Below are 8181 nucleotides of genomic sequence, written 5' to 3'. Positions count from 1 at the left end.
GTTCGGTCACCCAGTAATGTCTGACTTTTTGTAACCCCATGGGCTGCATCATGGCAGGCTTTCCTGTCCCTCATCATCTCCTGGAGCTTGCTCAAATTCATGTCCATCAAGTTGGTGATGGCATCCAACCATATCGTCCCCTGTCGTCCCCTTCTCCTCCTGCCCTCAATCTTTCCCAGCATCAGGGTCTTTTTCAATGTGTCGGCTCTTTGCATCAGGTGGCCAGAGTACTGGAGCTTCAGCTTCAGCATCAGTCCTTCCAATGAATATTCAGGATTGATTGCCTTTAGGATTGACTGGTTTGATCTCCTTGCAGCCCAAGGTATTCTCAAGAGTCTTCTCCAGCACCACAGTTGGAAAGCATCAGTTCTTCAGTGTTCAGCCTTCTTTATGATCCAACTCTGACATCCATACATGACTGCTGCTGCTGCAGCTAAGTCGCTTCAGTCGTGTTCGACTCTGTGTGACCCCAGAGGCGGCAGCCCACCAGGCTTTGCCGTCCCCGGGATTCTCCAGGCAAGAATACTGGAGTGAGCTGCCATATCTTTCTCCTTACATGGACTGAAATATGTTGAAAGTGCTAAGTTCACTGTGTCCAGCAGAAGGAGCTCTTGAGCTTCGGTTTCTTCTCCTTTCTCAAGGTGCTGAATCAAGGTGGAGAGAAACACGTCAGCTTGTTAAGATTTTTGTTGGTTGTTTCAGGGCGCGCTCTCTCGATCCCCTACGGGAGGACACAATGAAAGGGTGGCTGTCTGCAAGCCAGGAAACGCCTCCTCACCAGGGAACTGAATCAGCCAGCCCCTTGATCTTGGACTTTTCAGCCTCCAGGACTGTGAGAAATAAATTCCTTTTGGTTTAAGCCTCCCAGATTTGGTATTTCATTATGACAGCCTGAACTGACTAAGACACTGGCCCTTATTTCTTTCTACAGCAGATTTCGGTCACTTTTACTGTATATTCATGGGCATCAGAGAAGGACTTGCTAAGAAACATGAACACATGTCGGCACGTTTCCCAGAAGTCCACGGAAAGGTTGTGAGCTGCGAAATTGAAGGCAAGTCTTGTGGGGAGGTGAGGGGCAGTTGGTACTCATAGGTATGGGTGTGCGGGCCTGGCGGTGAGGGGCAAGGTTATGTTAGGCACATGCGAGATCATTCCAGCTCTAGTTGACCTGATGGGGAAAACAAAACAAAGCAGAGTGTTGACTCACTTAATTTGCAGATCTGTGAAGTATACGGGCTTTGGGCTTCCTGAGGGCTCAGCGGGTAAAGATACCACCTGCCAGGCAGGAGACACAGAAGACTCCGGTCTGACCCCTGGGTCAGGAAGATCCTCTGGAGTAGGAAGTGGCAACCCATTGCAGTATTCTTTTTTCCTTTTAAAACTCTATTTAAAATAAATACAATTTATTTATTTTTATTAAAGGATGATTGCTTTACATGATTGGTTTCATTTCTGCCATACATCAACATGAGTCAGCCGTAGGTGTACATATGTCCCCTCCCTCTTGAACCTCCCTCCTCCCTCCCACCCCTCCCCACCCCTCTAGGTTGTTCCAGAGCCCCAGTGTGAGCTCCCTGAGTCATACAGCAAATTCCCATTGGCTATCTATTTTGCATATGTTAGTGTACATGCGTCCATGCTACTCTCTCCAGTTCGTCTCACCCTCTCCTTCCTCCCCTGGCCCGTGTCCGTAAATCTGTTCTCTATTTCTGCATCTCCAATGCTGCCCTGTGAATACATTCATATACCCTCCTTCCAGGTTCCATATCTATATGTTAATATATGACATTTGTTTTCCTCTGTCTGACTTACTTCACTCTGTATAATAGGCTCTAGGTTCATCCACCTCATTAGAACTGACTCAAATGCCTTCCTTTTCATGACTGAGCAGTATTCCGCCGTGTATATGTAGTCTTTTTGTTTAAAAAATCCCCTGCACAGAGAAGCCTGGTGGGCTACTGTCCAAAGGGTCGAATACGACCGAGTGACTAAATGCACACACAGGGACACAATGGCTTCAGATACTGAGGGCTTTGGAACTTGGTCAATGTCACCAAGCTCCTTAAAAAAAAAAAGAAAGAAAAAACACACAACAGGGGGTAGGCTTCCCTGGTGGTCCAGTGGTTAAGAATTCCCCTTGAAACGCAAGGCACACGGGTTCGATCTCTGGTCTGGGAAGATCCCACACGAGGAGGAGCAACTAAGCCCATGTGCCACAACTACTGAGTCCCGACTCTCGAGCCTGTGCTGAACCACAAGAGAGAAGCCACAGCAATGAGAAGCCCACACACTGCAATGAAGAGCAGCCCCGCCCTCTTCCTTCCCTAGAGATGTTGGCGACTGAGCAGCACCCTGTGGGGCCTTCCTGGGAGAGACCCTCGCCCACACCCTCTGCTCTAGCCCCTCTCTGAAGTACCCAGACAGCAGGCTCTCATCCATGCGTGCATGAGTGCTAAGTCACTCCGTCACGTCCAACTCATGGCAACCTGATGGACTGTAGCCCACCAGGCTCCTCTGTCCATGGGATTCTCCAGGCAATACTGGACTGGGTTGCCATTTCCCCCTCCAGGGTGTCTTCCCGGGTTCCTAAGCTTTTTCAGATGCTAAAAACTGCCACCAAAGTGAAGAAATTAACTACTTGAAGATCGGGAGCAAGTAGCCCCCAGACCTTCTGACACCTAAGTATTGATCACCATCAATCAATCAAAGAATTGTGCACGAGCTGATCACACACCCTGGGCAACCCTCCTTCACTTGGCCTTTAAAAATGCTTTGCTGAAACGCTTTGTGGATTTCAGGGGTTTTTTTATCAGAAGCCACCTATCTCCTTCCATGGCCCTGCAGCAAACCTTTCTCCCTTCAAACTCCAACACTTGACTGTTCCTCAGACAGGCCAACTTGTTTTCAGTAACAAGGTTACAGGAAAATTTCCTTTTCTGTTCAAAATCATGGTCCTTCTTTCTACAGGTTGTGGCTTCTAGATGCAACTTCCTTCCGGATAAAAACGGATCTTACCTGTGTTCCTGCCTCTGACAGATGAATCAGAGCGTGGGGTAAGAGAATGGCATAATCACAGGGTGTTACGGCACTGTGTCCTTGAGCTCTCTAATCAAAGGAAATGGATGAGAGGCCAGAGAAGAAATTCAGGGCAGGCTTTATTGGGACTCCGAGGTGGGGTGAGCTGGTCCCTTTAATGGGATGAGGGTGGGTGGATCAGTGGGTGGGGCCAGAGGCGTGGTTTAGGTGGTCTGCCCATGCCTCTGTGGCACTGTGTGCAGGGATCCGGCCCAGAACCCTGTTTTTGCTCCCTACACAGCAGAAGGAGCAATTAGGTTTTGGTCTTTTTGTATCTTATTGCTCATGATTTGCACCAACTGCAGATGCATGGAGTTATTTTTAGTCCCTTATAGCTTCTTTTAGTTTGTCACTCTGGGAGACGTTTGTCCAGGTACAAGCACTGCCATAAAGGGTCCTAGTTCCCAGTCTGTCTCAAGGGCAGGGTCTTGACCTTCCAGCCTAGCGATGCTTCTGCCCTCCCTGCTAATGACCAGGTAACCCCCGAAGGTAGGAGAGGTGGGGTGTGGGGCTGGCCCTGCTCTGCTCTCTGTCCCCCTAGACAGAGCCTGGGAGTGTGCAGAAGCTCTGTGTACCCAGAGCCTTAGTTGACTGAACAAGTACCAGTGCCAGGTTCTGTCCTAAGCACGTGACACACATGAACTCATTTAATCCACATTTCTGCTAGTTTCTCTGTTTTTCGGATGAGCAAACTGAGGCACAGAGAGGCGAAGTCACTCTGGGAAAGTTGAACAGGTGGCAGGTGAAGTGGCAGGTGTCTGGGTTCCCAACCGGGCACTCTATGCCCCCAGCTTCTGCATTCCAAACACCCGGATGCTCAGGTCGGCTTTAACTGCCAACATCAGGACCAGAATCTGAGCCTGCCTGGGACCAGGGCACTGATGGGGATGGGGACCCAATGCCAAGGGGTCAGGAGGCTCCAGGCTCACAGCGGGGACTGTATCTCAGGGGATCTAGACGCACTTGTCCATGAGATCTCAGCATCTCTCCTGGATCGGGGGCAGCCCTCCATCTCCTGGATGCTCAGCCTGGGCTCTCCACACCTGATCATGAATTTGCTCCTGGACGTCCCAGGGGCTCTGATCGCCGGGGAGCTAGCCAGGTGACCCTCCACCGGTACCCGGGGTACCTTGGGAAAGAGCGGACAGCGACGGGGCCGTGGGAGTCTCCAGCCTCATTTTAGGCTCATAGTTTGAAGGTGCAAATGGGAGAGATGGGGAAACGAGATTTCTCAGTCAGAAAGCCCCCACCTCGGGTCCATGGTACCTAACTTCCCCTTCCATGGTTCTTAAGAGCTGTCTCTCTGTCACCCTCTGGCTTCCTGTTGGAGCTTCCTCATTCCCTCCCCATATTCGAGACGCTTCGCTCCCCAACAGAGGGATCTGAACCACCTCTGTGCTGGCGGATGCCGACATGGTGCCCTTGCTGCTGCTGCCCCTGCTGTGGGGGGGTGAGTGAGGGGGGTGGGGGGAAGGGGACACGGCTGGGGGAGAAGAGCACGCGTGGGGAGGGGCTGAAGCTGCCACTGAGCCTCTGGGTCCCCCAGGGTCCCTGCAGGAGCTTCTGGGGTTTGAACTCCAAGTGCAGGAATCAGTGGCGGTGCAGGCGTGCATGGACGTCCGTGTGCCCTGCTCCTTCTCCTACCACTGGTATCCCTGGTATCCCTCTGTGGAACCCCTCATCTATTGGTTCCGGGAAGGGGACGGCCCACACAGTGATCCTGTGGCCACCAACGACCCAAAGAGACGAGAGAAGCCAGAGACACGGGGCCGATTCCGCCTCGTCGGGGACCCAAGCAACAATGACTGCTCCCTGAGCATCCAAGAGGCCAGGCTGACCGACTCAGGAGTCTACTACTTGCGAGTGGAGAGAGGACGTAATGTGAAATACAGTTACAGAGAGAAGAAGCTGAATTTGCAGGTGACAGGTATGACAGGGGGCCCAGGAGAGGACCCTGGGGAGTGGGGACCTTCTTATTAGAATAGGAACAGGACATAGGAGCCCTCCCTGCCCCAGGTCTTGGGGTTTTAGGGTTCAGGAGAGACCCAGGACCGGGGGTGAGCTGTGGCCATGAGGCACTGGTCCCTCTGAGGGTCCTTGTCTGGGTCCCCACACCCCGGGGGCCAGGCATCTCCCTCTCTTCTCCTCAACCTCAGCAGAGAAACCCAACATCCAGTTTCTGGAGCCTCTGGAGTCTGGCCGCCCCACAAAGTTGACCTGCAGCCTGTTGCTAGCCTGTGATGGGCGACACCCTCTCCTGTTCTCCTGGGCGGGAGATGCCCTTGACGGGATGGACCCAGGGACCCTCCACTCCTCGGAGCTCACCTTCACCCCGAGGCCCCAGGACCACGGCACCAACCTCACCTGTTCGGTGACACTCCAGGGATCGCAGGTGACCCTGGAGAGAACTGTCCGGCTCAACGTCTCCTGTGAGTGTGGAGGGGTGGCAGGGTCCCTGGGGACGGTGTTGGCAGGAGGTGGGTGGCATCCCACATCCCTTTCCAGATGAGACTGGGGGAATAAAGCTCATCCTCTCAAGTGGCTTCTGGGGTGGCGCACCAATGCCTCCCTGCCTCTCCTGTTTTCCTCTCAGATGCTCCACGGTTGGTGACCACGAGAATATCTCAGGAAAGCTTCACAGGTAGGAAGGATGGTCTCTCCTCTGGGGCTGTGATGGGAGCAGGTCTCTGCCAGCTCAGGGCTCAGGGCTTGGAGATGAGATGGTTCCTCATTCCTTTGGACCTGTCCTCTCTCCCCAATGTCTCGCATCCATGGACTATTACTTTTGCCTGCTCCCTTTTATTCTGTTTAAATTTTTAGTTTTAACTGCGAGAAAACACACAGAAGATCAAAGTTACCATCTTCACCACTTTTAAGGGTAGATCTCAGGAGGGTGAGGTCCACTGACAGTGCTGTGCAGCCCATCTGCAGAGCTCTTCCCGACTGGCAGAACTGGAACGCCAAACCCACCAGACACAGTGTCCCCATCCCCTCCTGCTTCAGCCCCTGGCCACCAGCTTTCCACTGTTAGTGTCTGTGATTTGGACTACTCTAGCTTCTGCTTTTTTTTTTTTAAGTTTCTGTCTGTCATCAACTCCTATGACAGGAACCCTCCTTCAGCTCTGATGTCATCATCTTTCAGAGGGATTCATGTTCCCATTGCCCACAGCTCCACCCTGGACCCCATTCCAACCTCTCTCTACCTTCCTGGGTGGACTCCTCCCATCCTGAGTCTCCACTTGTTGTCATGCCCGCATCCTGACTGCTCCCCGCCCTGGTCCTGTCCCTACTCTGTCCATCCAGAGATGTTCTGCAGGTTTAAACACCTCTTGCTGATGCCTGTCAACTGCACCCTGACCCCACTTAACCGGACTGTGGTTGGATGGCCCTCTACCCATCTCCCTCTCTCACCAGCTGCACCCATGACTCAGGGACTCTGCAGAGCTTCACTGCTCAAATCACTTTCCCCCTTTCCATGCCCTTGGCCCCAGAGCCAGCTGCAGTCTTGTCCTGGACCCTGGGCCACTGATCAGCTTCCTCCCTCAGCCTCCCCACCTCCTGTCTCATGCGCAGTCCAGGCCCCACTTGCCCCAGCAGGGTCCTGTGGGTGTCGGCGCCGACGCTGAAGCTTCCCCTCCTCACAGGCTCCTACTGCTTGCCCGTCACCTTGGCGCAAAGCCCAGCGCTCTCAGCCCTGCTGTCAGGGCTCCAGCACATCTGCCCCTCCCTTCTCTCTCCCACCCTTATCCTGTCTCTGTTGCTCCGGGTCCTCTCTGCCGCGATGCAGACCACGTGCCTTTCTCCCCATCTTCCGGGCTGTCTCTCTCTTGGCACATCTTCCCGTCAGCTTCCCACCCACTTCTCTCCCTTCCATCCTCAGATCAGTTCCCATTTCTTCTGGGAGCCTGAAAAGACCACCAGGACTGTTGCCTCATCGGCCTCAGTGAGCTCATCCTTGGTCCTTGTCACGGGGCTGTCTTTCTGCATCCGGAAGTGAGCAGAGTGAGGGTGAGACAGCCCTTGGCTCCACGCACTCATCTGTGCATCTCCCACCCAGATCTGAATGGCACGTCACTGCCCATCCTGGAGGGCCAGTTCCTGCGCCTGGTCTGTGTGGCCGACAGCAACCCCCCAGCCACGCTGAGCTGGCTCTGGGAGGGAAAACCCCTGAGTCCCTCCCAGCGCTCAGCCCCCGGGGTCCTGGAGATACCCCGTGTCGGGGTCGGAGACGGAGGAGAAGTCACCTGCCGAGCTCAGCACCCACTGGGCTCCCAGCAAGTTTCCTTCAGCCTTTCTGTGCAGAGTGAGTTGCAGGAGAGGTGCTGGGGGCGGGCAGCCTGGGCAGGTGTGTGCCTTTGGGAGGGCTGGGTCTGGGGACTGAGCTTCACCCCCTCTCCCTTCCCCAGAAGGCCCCCCTCCCTGCAGCTGTGAGACTGAGGAGCAGCAGGGCTCCTGGCCCCTGGTTCTCACCCTGATCAGGGGGGCCCTCATGGGGGCTGGCTTCCTCCTCACCTATGGCCTCACCTGGACCTTCTACACCAGGTGAGCACAGCTGGCCCCCTGCGGGGAAGTCTAGGGAATGTTCTCTGGAGTTGCCGGTGGGGCTGGGCGGTCCTGTCCTGCCTGCAGCTAAACTGTGTGACTCTCCAGGGACTTCCATGTTGGTCCTGTAGCTAAGATTCCAGGTTTCCCCTGCAGGCGGCAGGGGTTCGATCCCGGGCTGGGGACTAAGATCCCACCTGCCTTGAGGCAGAGCCCAGAATGAATGAAATGGGTCTGCTTCTCTGACCTGAAACCGTGTTGGCTCTGCAGGTGTGGCGGCCAGTAGGGAGCTGGGCTGAGGGGTGTGGCTGAGCCTCGCTCCCTGTCATGAGGAGATTCACCTGAGGATGCAGAGCCCAGAGGACAGACGTGGGGACATCACTGGGTGCTTCTCCCTGGAAACCCTCCAGTCAAACCCTGTGTTATTTGCATCCATGAGCTTTTATTTGTGGTGATGACTGTGTGACAACAGGAAGAGTCAGTTCCATTGAAAGGAGACTTTCTGACTTACCTCACTTAGTATGAGATAATCCATGTTTTTATACCAATAACTCATTGTTG

The 8181-nt window shown here is 54.1% G+C and overlaps 1 pseudogene; it reads left to right on the top strand.

The window, feature by feature from the left end:
* The first annotated feature begins 4491 nt into the window (after window positions 1-4491).
* LOC128064022 (sialic acid-binding Ig-like lectin 14) lies at window positions 4492-7906 on the top strand (annotated as a pseudogene).
* Window positions 7907-8181: the final 275 nt, after the last annotated feature.

The sequence above is a fragment of the Budorcas taxicolor genome, chromosome 18, assembly GCF_023091745.1.
Source record: "Budorcas taxicolor isolate Tak-1 chromosome 18, Takin1.1, whole genome shotgun sequence".
Classification (NCBI taxonomy): Eukaryota; Metazoa; Chordata; class Mammalia; order Artiodactyla; family Bovidae; genus Budorcas; species Budorcas taxicolor.
Note: the sequence above shows the minus strand (reverse complement) of the source record. Positions and strands in the feature narration are given on the sequence as shown.